Source organism: Misgurnus anguillicaudatus, chromosome 1 (genome assembly GCF_027580225.2).
Source record: "Misgurnus anguillicaudatus chromosome 1, ASM2758022v2, whole genome shotgun sequence".
NCBI classification, from domain to species: domain Eukaryota; kingdom Metazoa; phylum Chordata; class Actinopteri; order Cypriniformes; family Cobitidae; genus Misgurnus; species Misgurnus anguillicaudatus.
In genome coordinates, this window is record NC_073337.2 from 11900743 (window position 1) to 11914888 (window position 14146).

The following is a 14146-nucleotide window of genomic DNA, read 5'->3' on the forward strand; positions in this document are numbered from 1 at the left end:
CACAAAAATTTAAAGAAGAAATTTGGAGGGATTTATCCATTCATTCCCATAATTTCTTCCAAACAGTTCCTACTTTGCTATCCTAATAATGGCAAAACGTACATTGAGCAGGTCTCTGTGGCAAGCCCCTTCTTTTGTGATGCTGCCAAGAGCTGGCTCTAACGTTATTTTCCTATCTTTAATGTTCATTTCATATTTCTTTCTTGAAGATTTGCTATGTATAATTCATGTTTTGTGTTAGGTATTTGGCACTAGTGTTATAACCTCAGCTTTTTCCACAGGCCCTCGTGGGCACCACATATTCGATGTCACAATGGCATACGGCTCTGATCAGACTAGTTAGAAAACATCTGCCCACTCTCACCCATAAGGCTCAAGATACTAATTGCAATTTCAGGCCGTATGTTCATTTTCTTAATACTCCTAATCAATAGTTGTTTTTCTTAAAGCAGCAGATGTTGTTGGTAGTCTTTACGCTGCTCTCTTTGCCATTTTCACAGGTTTTTACAGTTGCTTAAGCACATTTCTTGAAAAACTAAAACACAAAACTGAATCTTCAAACTACATCTGACTCTACATACAGAGCAACTACAGATAAAGCAGATGTAGATGATAATACACAGATCTTTTCTAATCTAGCATCTTTAGCATTTGGCCACATGCCGTCATCCACATTTTATGTTGTCTCTCTATGCACATTGGATAGAATTGTCCTGCCTTGTCCACCCCTAGCAACATAGAGATATCCCTGCAGCCAGCATCCATTGCATCCAAGAGGGACATCTGGTTATGTCTCGATCATATCCTTAACACCATTAGGCAGAAAAAAATCCTCAGTGGGGTTAATGAAAGAAAAGTGAAGAGGAAGGAAAAAAGAAACCAATCTTGGAAAGGCTGCAAACTTGTTTGTGATAGCATGGGACAATAGCATTCCACCATTCACATGCAATCACAAATGTTCTCATTTTTTCTCCCACCTGTTCGCTTTCTGCTTCTGGCACCAGATGTCTGTGGGGGTCATCTCAAAAGAGAGAAGGTATTTAGATTCATCCAAACCAGCGCTCGAGATTCCAGCACACATTGTGATATTGGCTCCTCTCTGACCTGGGACATCAGTGGTGGACCCATTTCAATGGATTTCCTCAACCTGTTGTATTTTTGCCAAATGAAACTCTGCCTTGTCTACATAAATGCATTCATGTGCTGTTTGATTAGCCTCTTTACTCCACAACTCTCTGAAAGAAATAAAACACACATTTTACAAAAACTTTTGTTGCCTTGAGATGAAGGCAGGAGTGGAGCCTAGTTTAGAGCTGGAGGATTGTAGATCCTTGCTGCTCCAAAGTATAGGTCTCTGCAGAACAAAAAAGGGGGCGTTTCCCAATTTTAGGGGCATTTTCAAACTGGGATTAGGCGTTTTTAACCATCCAACCAAACAAGTATGGAAGCTTTTTTGGTTTATACTGTCACTGATGGTCTAGCCCGCTACACAGCCCCCCTTGATAAACTCCAAGTAATGTCATAGCCAAACTAAAATAGATATGGTTTATAAAGCCTTTGCATTAAATGCAAATGTTTGGTCTCATTTGAAAGCATGCACTTAGCAGTTTATTGTAAAGTCACATTTTTATTATGATAATAAAAAATTGTTATTGAGATATTAAAAAGTACATAACTTTACATACTGTATATGAACTATCTTTAGTTTCATTGAAATTGGCCTATTAATTTATAAATAGACTGCAGCTTGATTTATAGTTTTTTTTCTATTTTAAAACCATTGTCGCTTGGGGTTGTGGTTAGATTTGGGGTCTAAGTCAGAATGTTGTGTTATTTATACTCAAATGGATAAGACTGGTGAACGGAGCTGGTGAAGCTGGTTCACCAGCATGGTCTGGCTGGGTTGAGTGTGAGTACAGTGGACTGTATACAAGCAGTGAAAAGTTTTTTGCTTGTGTATTTCTACATTTAACACATTTATATAAAAGAAAAACAATACAAGATTAAAAGATAATATTATTGTTTAATTATACCTTTGTAATTTCTCCTGCTACCTTTTTGAAAATTGAAATTTTGTTTTAGATGTTATGTTATGTTCTAGAATAATTGTTTTAGATGTGTTTCTATTATTAATCAATGTCATCTGACGTTTTAAATAAGAGAGGTTAGTAAAACTGGTAAAAACATAAATCAATTTATAAGTAAGACAAATTAATAAACAATTTTAAATAATAATCAAGGTTGCTATGCAACTCTTCGGGCTCTATCTTACACCCGGCGCAATGCAGCGCAATGCGTGACGCAAGTGTCATTTGCTATTTTCCACCCTGCGCAATTATAATTTTCACGTTTAGCGCCACATTGTTTAAATAGCAAATGCATTTGCGCCCAATTTTGTGCCCATGGGCGTTCTGGTCTGAAAACAAGGTGTGTTCAGGCGCATTGTTGGCGCATTGCTATTTTGAGGCAACTAAAATAGACAACGCCATTGACCAACAAAAACCTGGTCTAAAGTCTGAAGTCAATGGCGCAATATATTTTTTTGTTATTTAAAGAGCGCATTAGTAATATGCGCCTAAACGGTACGACAACGCGGGTTTGCTTAACACATACATGAATGCGCAGCAGCTCAAAAACGCTTTTAAATATGAAAGATTAAAGGATTGAATGTAAAAGATTATTATTGAGTCTCTTGGACATAAATGAGGACTAATTATGAAGGCACAAAGAGCTGCTTCACCTGTAGCCTGGTAAGTAAATAAATGCTTTGCTTTAAACAAATGCATCTGTTTTTAAATGTTTTTTTAAATGCTACCTCACGGATTTATTGTATATGATGACTCTGTACCTGTGGATATGGTGAGACGAGAAACATTTTTAAGTAATGCTTAAAAAATCTCGTGACGCTGTCCAAGTGCTGAAAGGAGAGCCGTTTGTAAATTCTTTATCTCCTGTTTGTTACAATTAAAGTATTTTTAGAGTACAAACCTTTTCTTACATACTTGTAAATTCTTTTTTGATGATATTGGATAACCATAGATTTAAAGCAACTATAAGCCTGCTTTTTACTTCCATGACTAAAAGAAAACGGGTTTTAAAGGTTTTAATCCAAAAAAACAACAATTTCAATACACGTGAAAAACAACACAATTATTTAACATTAATCTTAAACTGGGAATTCTTCCTCCGCTTAGTTTTCAGTTTACAAAGTCCGTCATCTAAATAGGGATTAGACATAACGCCAGCGCAACAGGCTTTTAAAGGGGATGAGAGCTGAGAATCTCATTGGTTTATGGCATGTTACGCCCAAAATACTCCCATTTCTCATTAAAAATTGTACCACCCTTTTCGACCATGCGCTCGGCGCACAAACCATTTTTCCCGTCGTTAAATTAGCAAAAGTGGATTCGGACACGCCCATTTAGACTTGCGCTCTGCGCTTTAGACAATGCGCTTAGATCATTAAAATAGGGCCCTTCCAGTTAACAACTACTGTAAATGAAGTTGCTGCATTTTCCGAAAATAAGCACAATCATATATATTACAATGTTTATTGTACTTAGTGTATATGCATGTGTATGTGTTCTAGGTCTTTACTTTATGTAAATAGAACATGACTGAATCACATGTACTTAACATGAAAAAAACAAATACCTCATGTACACACAACATGAGTTAATCGTGTAAACCTAACAATATTATCAAATAAAAACAATTGGTTTATTTTACTCTTATGTTAACGTTTATCTAACTTTTTCAAACAACCTTTATGAAACAAATATATATGTGAATTAGTCTTGTGTGCGGGTATATCCGCGGGCGCTGTGGATAATACGCCCAACATGGGTAATCCCAGGTAGAAGGTGGCAAACTTTCGCAACGTTTCCCAAAAGTTCTATAAAGGGAATGAAAAATCGGAACACTTAGAGAACATTAGGCACATTCCTAAAACGTCCGTTTTGATTATTCAAGTTTTGCAGTTTAATGTTCCTTACATGATATTAGGGGGACGTTCCATTTTGGTTATTGTATGGACACAGATGAACGTTACAGAGTGGACATTTCGGACATTGGCAGAATGTTCCATGGTCCTTTTTTGGTCATATTGTAACCTTCCTGATATGCCCTTAGGGGGATGTTCTACATTGGTTATTTTGTGGTCACAAAGCAACGTTACAGAAAGGACATTTGGAAAATTAACAGAACGTTTCCACATGGGCCTTTGTTAGTCATTTAAAGGTCCAGTTTTTCCTGTGGTTTTTGAAGCTACCCAGATAGCAAAATCTGGCTGGCCCACCACTGGGCCACATATTTGCTTGAGTTCTGGCCCAGTTCTGGCTGGGTCCCCGGCCCAAAACTGGCCCACACACTAAAAATTGGATCAAACTATTAAATCTGGGCCAGTTGTGGCCCACACCCAGTAAAATAGATCTTACATACTGACTTGGCCCAGATTTGGTCAGCACACTGTAAAGTGACCTAAATTGTTTATTTGGCCCAGGTCTGGCTAGCACACTGTAAAGTGACTTAAATTGCTTATTTGGCCCAGGTCTGGCCCAGACCCTTTGTTTTATGTGGCTGACAACATCTGCATGGTCCCTGGGCCAGATGTGGCCCAGAAACTGGTAAATATTGTATATTTTTTATTTTTCAAGAAAAATACACCCATTTAAGAAGATTAAGAGCCTTTTATTAAAAAAATACACACATCACATTAATGTGAATTAACAGTTAACAAATACATAAATATGAACATGTTTTAACATGTACCAACAATTAACCGTAATTTTGAACATATTAATTCTTAACAAATTCAGTACACCCAACAAATACAAACACACATATATCTCTTACACAACACATTTTACAAGCACATAACCCACTTTATAAACATTTTTAAAGGGATAGTTCACCCTTAAAATTATAATTTTCTCATAAATTACTTACCCCTGTGTCATTCTAAACCACCAAGTGCTCTGATTGTCTTCAGAATACATTTTTAGAATTTTTTAATGAAAACCGGGAGGCTTTTGTCTGTCCCATTGACTTAAGTTAGTCTCACAATCCGTTCCCCAGAAAAGAATGAAAGACATCGCCAAAAAGGTCCATTTTCTATTAGTAGTTTAATAATAATATTATGAAGTGACAAGAACACTTTGTGCACAAAGAAAATAAAACGAACGATTTCAACAATTTGTTCTCCTCCTTAGTTGTTGAAAGTGAATTCAAGACCAGACTACAGCGATGCTGCTGACATCACCTGCAGCTCACGTCACTTGCTGATGTGGTTACCAATGTTTTTTTTTGTTTTTCTACGCTTTTTTTAAAGCATAATGCAAACATTGTAACAATACTTAAACAGCCCAAATAAATGTACAAATTACTTGGCAGCCTATTCTGTCTGTACGCTGGCAACTACATCAGCAGGTGACGTCAGCAGCAGGTGACGTCAGCAGGATGCGCCGCAGTCTGGTCGTTAACAGGCTTTGAATGACCAAGGAGAAGAACAAACTGTTGAAAAAAGTTTTCATTGAAATACTGATGGAACACTGAACTTTTTGGCAATGTCTTTCATTCTTTTGTGTTAAATGGATTGTAAAACTCACTGAAATCAATGGGACGGACAGAAGCCTCCCAGCTTTCACCAAAAATATCCAAAAACTTGTTCTAAAGACAATCTAAGCACTTGTTGGCTCAGAACGACAGAGGGGAAGCGACTCATGATAAAATTGCAACTCTGGGGTGAACTATCCCCTCAAGCAATTACAGCGAGACAACATGTAAAACAAATTAATTAACATTTAAAGAAAAAAATTCTCTCTCACACACACACACCACACGTTGGCATATGTGGTTTACCAGGACAATTTCATAGACACAATGCATTTTATACTGTACAAACTGTATATTCTATTGCCTTAACTTACCCCAGTCCCTAAGCCCAACCATAACAAAAATCTGTTGGAAGTCTTTAATCTGAAAAAGTACCACTTAGTATTGTGTCCCTGTAAAGCATGTTTATAGCATATTAAACATGTCATTATACACTATTCCCCATAAACCACATATACCAACGCACACACACCTCGCACACACAAGCCAAGTAATTAAAACAAGTTAAACACATTTAACCAAAACACCACCACTCTTTTTACAGCACAAAACATTCTCCTTTGCAGACTCAAACACAGGCGCTAACACTAACTGCTTTTCTTTTGCTAAAGTTGTCTCTTGCACCAACCCTCTCGATCGAGCCACCTCTTCATTGTCCCCTCCACAACTGTAAGGGACCTTCTCCGAACTGCATCTTTAAAATAAATAATCCATATTGTCATTGTGAAATCTTTAACATTTAATGAGCATATTAAAAAGAAATGTCTAATTTTTATTAACAAATAATTAACAGATATTTTACCAATCACTACCTCTCTGAGTTGGAGGGTGGCAAATAAAGTCTTTTCCATCCAGTTGAGGTTTTAAGCCAGGGAGTTGTTGGTCGCCCTCTTCAACATATGCCATGTGCAGTCTCGTACATCTGTCCCGCCAATAAGCCCCAACCAGTTAACCTGAAACAGATTTATAGTCTTAATAGTTGGTCATAGTTTCATACAGGAAACAGGTCATAAAGTAGTTGAATTCTTATATCAAATAGGTGATGCATGCTATTTTTTGTGTGCTAATTTAAGAAAAGTTGTGTGCAATCCATAGAAGTAAACTGTTGTGTGTTTGTTGTAGTCCAAGAAAAGAGATTTAAGTTGAAGAAGATAACTGGCGTCATTGTTTACTTACACTGTAAAAAATTTCTGTAGAAATTACAGTATTACTGGGTGTTACTGCCAACTAGCTGCCAGTAACTTACACACTCAGAAATAAAGGTACAAAAGTTGTCACTGGGACATTACCCTTTCAAAAAGGTACACCTTTGTACCCAAAGAGTGCATATTAGTACTTTGAACTGCCAAAATGCACCTTTAAAGGAACATATTTGTACCTAAATGGTACATATTAGGACCTTTTTTAAAGGGTACTGCCCCAGTGACAGCTTCGTACCTTTATTTTTGACAGTGTACTGTAGATTTTACATTTATGTTATTTACTGGCAACAGTTTGTTCAAATTTAAATTAAAATTAAACATTTTCAGTCTTTAACTTCTACAGTAAGTTACTGGCAACCAGCTTCATAATTACAGCAAATTTTTTACAGTGTAGGGTTTTGTACATTTGCACATCGTTCACATGTCTTTAACACTTACACATCAAAGGGTGTGTAAATTCGTGAATCTGAAAAATGTGCCCTTCTGAAAAAAACAGCATACCAGCAAGACCAGCATATGTTGTGTTTTGGTGCTGGTTTGCTAGTGAACACCAGCTAAACAGCCTCAAACCAGGACCATCACCAAACCAGCATTAGCACCAGCATCCCATGCTGGTCATACCAGCAAGCCACAGCATATGTTGTGTTTTGGTGCTGTTATGCTGGTGACCACCAGCAAAGACCAGCATAATTCCCATGCTGGTTTGATGCTGGATTTTTCAGCAAGGTGCTCTTTAACTTCTTAACTACTTTAGCTCAAATAAGGTTGTGTGTACTGCTCCTTTTTATGAAGATACGAACGTGTGTCTGAATTCTCTGCTTGATTATTAAAAACCTGTTAACCTGCACGTGAACGACGACTGGTTATTTACATCTTTCTAAATGGATTCAGCTTACTAACAACAATATTTAAGCTAACGTGATAGCTGGCTAATCATGCAGGAAAATTCACGGTTTTGAATATGTAGCAAACAATTCCTTTTCATTGTTATCATGCATTTTTAACATATAAAAACTAAATCAGTGACTTACCAGTTATTGATGATGGTGTCTGTGTCGAACGGGAGCTCAGCTTTGTGCTCTGCTTGATTCAAATCATAACAGCAGTGGTGATGTTGCCGTTCAACAGCTAGAGGGCTGATTGCGGCATCACGGAATCGGGCCGTGTACTGTATACTGTCCGTCTGAAGCATAAACATTTTTAAATTGCCGCCAAACAGCGTTACAACCGGCATGTGTCAGTTCCACTGGCATCGGGCCACATACTGAATTTCTGACATCATACACATCTTGGCAGTATCATATCAAACCATAATCGGTCCAGGCACAATGCAACGTAGACGGTCCGACTACACAACGCCAGATTTGGCCCGATTACACTGAGACGCTACTTTAGTAGACCCGGACTTCAGCTGAGTATGCTTACACTCGGGCCAACAGCTATAAATAGTGTTTATTACTGGTATACTATTTCCTCATCTGGGCCAGTTCTGGCGCATACACTAAAAATCTGTCCGGCTTTCAGCCGACACTGGCGGAAAAAAGCCAGAATCGGCCCAGAACTGACTGCTATCTGGGTATGATTGTGTTTATGGTATGCAATATAACATGTGTTCATGTTTCATGTGTAAAAAATGCAGTATTTTTACCGTCCTACATGGTCCTCTGTTGGTCAAATAATAATTTTCCTGATATGACTTTAGGGGGACGTCCCATAATGGTCACATGACAACATTACAAATTGGAAATTTGGAATATTAATAGAATGTTTCCACATAACATATACCCCTTTGGTGTGCACACCCCTAAATGATTTTAGAATGAAAAAAGAAATGAATGATTCAGTCTGCACTATCGTACATCAGACAAATGGGTGTTTTTAGAGTTTATGGCTGAATGGGTATTTTGATAATGTGAGTGGGTGAGCTTTAGTCCTTTCAGTTGTCTAAGTTCTTTAAGCCGTTATTTATTTTATAATTAATAAGACGTATGACTTTACATTAAATCATTAAAACAGACACAAAACTACTAGTAAATAATACTAATATGTATTATGTTGTATTCTCAGAATATGATGATGTAGATTGCAATGCATCTTGGAAACAGTAGTCAATTACCATTAACAGTGTTCAGTCCGCTTCATGAACAGGACTCCATTTCCCATAATGCCACAACTCACAAGAGGACATGGAAGTCGCACGAAATTCAAACTGCTGCACTTGACAAAGCATGTAAAATAATACTTTAATAATACTGTAAGGTAAGTTCAGATACTTTTCTTTTAAATCTACGTAGATTTCACTCTTTGTTCTATACAGCGAACTACTTGAATGGTTTCCTGTTTATTTGCTATTATTTTCTGTGATTTTTTTACTTGTATAAAAAACTTAAAATAGTAGGTTGAATTGATTTGTAAAACCAAGCTGTATTAAATTCGTGCTGCATTTTTTTTACTGTGAAAAACAAATTATTCTAGCTTATCATGCAGTACATTTTAAAATACGATACATCAAACACATAACAGTCAGCACAAACCACGTTTATTGTTGTGCAGGCTTCTACTACAGTAAGTAGCAGATGAATTTATACCAAAAAAGAAGATCTTGATTGGAAGCACACCCAGTGACGTCAACAAAAACATTTAAAATCATGATCTGCTTAATAACACATAATTTACAATATTTTTTTTTTAATTTAATTTTTTTATTTTTATTATTTAACATTAATTAATGTTTTTTTATTGTGACCTAGCAGCCTCGGACCCCTCAGAGGTTTCATCAGTAATTCAAAAACATGCTCATCTTTCTCTTGCTGATCAAAACCGGCAAGAATATACTCAAAAGATCAATGCCACACCTGTGTATGTCTCTCCCTCTCACCATCTGGTCTGGTAAGACCATCCGCTATCATAAGGGACGATCTGTTGGTCCTATACCTTGCCTCCCATTTCCCCTCACCCTGTCATATCCTTTTTCCCTCACGGTTGATCAAAAGAACCCCAATGTCAGCTCACACAAACCCCAATCTGTGATATCCACCTGCAGCCAAGTGTCATCCCATCGTGTGTGCCAACTCTTTGCTATAAATGCTCCTTATCTCCAGCAGTACTGTCACTGTACCCCTATATAACACCAACACTGGCAGATGTTTGTTACGTTTTCTGATGAAAGCTGAGCCAGATAAAAAATCAATTTAGGAAAAACCCTGTAAACATCTGGATATCACATGAGTAAAGTCTGTTTGCAGTGTATCTTTAAATCAACTTCAATTCATTTAAATAAAAAATTGAAATAATTGACCTAAATCATTTACTTCCCTAGTATTGAATAAAAAAATACTAAGCACCATAAAAATACTTACATCTTTAAATTACAAATCTTTGAAAGTCAAATAGTTTATTTGAGAAACTGACCCACATTATTAAATGAAAAATCTCACATTTGCATTTGTTCTTAATCATGTGATCAATAACTTTTGGCCATGTGACATACAACAACCATGCTGATGCAAAGTTTTTGCAGGCTTTATGACTTTTGTAATATTGCACAGCTCAAGTAACACAAATTTGTTTGTAATACTCAAAATTCATCATATGTGATTAATCTATTTATTTTAAATACACTTTTATGTTTGTCCTTGGCAATTCAGCCTTTCATTATCATTTTAATACTTTCAGTGAGTAGTATGATAAATACTGACTAGAGTAGATTTACTAAAACATTTAATAAAGACCATGGTTCGTCTGAAATACTGTGATTTGTGTTTTAGTCTGTTTAGCTTGGATGCAGTAGTTATGGCAGAAATGTGCTTTCTCAATGTTGCCAGCATGGGTTGTCTGAATAGCAGAAGATGTTTTTTTTTTTAGGTTTTTGGCCTTGGGCTAACACTAAAGGCCAGCTGCTGTTGGTTGATCAGGGCTTAGAATAGCTGGTATCTTTCCTGGACTGAAGCTGTCCAAGTTTGAATCGTCTCACTCCCAGTAATAGTTTATGTTGGCACAGAATACTGAATTATTTCTGTGTTCCTTTTTTGAAAGCCTGCAGTGCACTAGCAAGTGATTCACCCTTCACCTCTTGCTGGTAGGTGCTTACAAAACCATATTTATAACTGTAATAAGCACATCGAAACGCACATTTGCGGGCCATTTTAAACAATAAACTGACACAAAGACATTAATTAGTATCATTCCACCTACAACAATGTTGGAACGGTCCTCTTTCTCCACACTTGTAAACACTGGGGTGGTAGTTTCGCATACGTCAAGCGTGACCTTAAGTGATTACGCATTATGTGAGGTTGCGTTTTGTGCATCACACGGCTGGTGCAAGAGGAGAAGTTGTGTTTTACCAAAAGTGTTTGTGCCAAAAGTGACAATCGTTTCGGTTTAGAGCCTTTTGAAGCTGCGTTGAAATGGCAATTTTAAACTGCATTGAAACTGTAAACTGTTGGGGTCTATTAAATTGAGAAAGATCCTGGAATGTTTTCCTAAAAAAAAATTAATTTCTTCTCGACTGAACAAAGAAAGAAATCAAGATTTTGGATGACATGGGGGTGAGTAAATTATCTGGATTTTTTAATGAAAGTGAAATATTTCTGTGATTTGACGCTTTTCTTGTCAAAGCTTGACAGTTTACTTTATACTTTCAAAGTTAACTGTAAACATTATTAAAAGATCTTTTGATTTTTCAACAAACAAGATGGAGGGAACGTCTTGTTGATTTTGCATAACCCTTGTTTTCTAAAGAAAAGAACGAAGACGTCAGAGTTATAAAGTAGCATGTGTGTGTTAGTCACATGGAGAAGCAAAAAGACTCATTTGCAAAGCACTCCATTTAATAAAATGACCTGCTTTTACAACAGAATTTATTACGTCTGCACTGACGTATTCTGTACAACCTCTGTTCCCACCAGAATAGAAAGTCTTTGTGCCATTCAGGATTAGTCATCTTTATAAACTGAAGGTTTATAAACTAAGGCTCATGTAAATGTGTAATTGTCCATCTCAATCTACTTTCACCATTAAAATAATAAACTTTCCATAATATTGCTGTGTGACAATGTGGTTTGTTTTTATTTATAGAGCAATTTCAGTCCTTGATTCTGATTGGTCAATAGTTTTGCTTCGCTCCTCTTGGCATTGTGCCTAATACAATAAAGCAGTTTTACTTACCTTACTGCTCACTTAAATATCTCTGTTTAAATAACTTAGTATGAGGGAGTCTCTGCTCTATGCCTCTTTGGATTAAGAGGTCCTTGCCCTGAAAATCATTTGATCTACTAATGTTGTATCCATCTTTAAGAAATGGCTAGAAACACATCTCTTTCGCCAAGACCTCACTTGCTAATACAAAGTTCAATATCCTTTCTTTTTGTAAAACAAAGTTAACTATGTATACTGTGTTAGGCTTGATGAGATTGTCATGATTCTGCCCTCTTGTCCTTGTTTAACTCCTAGTCTTGAGGCAGGATCATGACAGGTCCATGTTTTTTAGCACATGGCCTTTTGTTTGAGCTGTGTGCTTCCATGTCTTGTCTCCCGACCCCGCCCCCTCGTCTCCTTGTTATTATCTTAACACCGTTTGATTCTTGATTCCCCCATTGATTGCCCTTGTGTTTGCTGTCGTGTGCAGATTAGTTTTGTTACATGGCTCATGTCAAGTTCTTGTGAAGAAGTGATATATAGTGAAGTTTTGACAAGTTCTTTGTTCTATTAGTCAAGTCTGTTTAGTTTATCTTTTTTACATTGTTTTGCCCCCTCTATTGCTTTATATAAAACAAAGCCACGACAATTTTTGGTTAAAAGTGAATGAGGGTATTTCAGGTACACTTTCTCTTTTTGTATTTTCAGTGTGAACACACTATTTGTTTTATTATCACTACTACTGTATTTAAACTAGAAAATGGTGTAGAATAGTGCATAAGTGTGCAATTTGGGATGCACATTCAAACTCTAGGATTGGGCACCCTAGATCTAGTGTTTAAGTTCATGAGAAACTTGTTTATAGAGATAAAGGATAGAACATGTTCACATTAAAGGTTGCATTAGTTATCATCAGAGTCGTATAATAATAGAGTTACGACACTCACATAGACGTCCATTGTAAGAATGGAATGCGGAAGTAACAGCGTGTCATGCAGTGACGCATAGTTCCAAACGCAGCACTGAAAAGCCCATTCATTTCAATGGCACCTGCTGGTAAATCGATGAAATTACCGTTTCTCTTTACATTTTCAGACATTTTATGAATATAGTCAACAGTGATATTTTATGAACTCTGCTGTAGGTAATGATTATCTTTAATAATAACTAGATTTTTTTTATATTTTAATGAGTTGTGTATAATGTTTGAATAATATAGATTTAATGGTTTAATATTTTATTACTGGTGGCCATCTACTTTATACTTATCTTTTTTATATATTACGAGTAACACTAGGGGGCAACAGCGACAAGCTAAATGCCTTATAAGAAAGTCACACTGCTTTACAATGCTGCTATGTGTTTCATTGTGTTTGTGAAGTAATACGAGTGATGTATCCTCGAAAATCATGTATAATTATATTAACATTTAATGTCTACTATAAATACAATTAAATATGAATTTAGTGTGTTTCTGTTATGCTTCACTGTTACAAATAACCGCGTTGGCGATCTTTTTTGTGATTTTAATATAGTAAAAGTGTAGGAATTATGTTTTTAGCAGATTGATAGCCATTTATATAGCCATATTTTTCCTACAAAAATAAAAGATAAACTGTGTTGCTTTAGTTGGTAAAGATAACCACAGTTATCTTTGGGTCACCATTCACTGTTTATCTTTATTAACTGATTTACTGTATTTCCATCACTCCCTAGTAAAAAAAACGTTATAAACATAGTAAGTATAGTGATCAATTCACATTCCAAGCTAATATTTACCTAAAATAGCTGAAAACCTATGCAAACAGATTGATAGCCCTGCTTGGTTTGGAACTGTAGAACGTTACATGAATCACGTGACCGCGCGGCGGCGAGATCAAAGCGTTTCGTAACACTATTATTATACGACTCTGGTTTGCATTATTTGTTTTATTCAAAACATAACATTCCAGATGTTACCCTATAAAGAACTGAACACCTGTCAATGGCCCTGTCCCAAATGACACACTTCGGTCTTGTGTCCTTAAATTGCGCATGCTCGCTTAGTCTACGAGTCCATAGGGTGTCCCATCTGTCAGTTTTAGGCTTCATCAGCACCCCCTTTGGCCCCTTGATGAGGTCTTCGGTGAAGCCCGCACTGCAGCAGGCTTTGCGCACTTTACCAACGCAGAAGTCAGACCAATCAGACGACG

General features: G+C 36.6%; 1 long non-coding RNA gene across 1 annotated transcript; it reads right to left on the reverse strand.

The window, feature by feature from the left end:
- Positions 1-5055: 5055 nt before the first annotated feature.
- On the reverse strand, positions 5056-8392 carry LOC141354129 (uncharacterized). Its single transcript, XR_012360979.1, has 3 exons — positions 7847-8392; positions 6416-6566; positions 5056-6307 (listed from the first exon to the last, which is right to left on the reverse strand). It is a non-coding gene; the product is annotated as an uncharacterized lncRNA (long non-coding RNA).
- Between the last annotated feature and the right edge of the window lie 5754 nt (positions 8393-14146).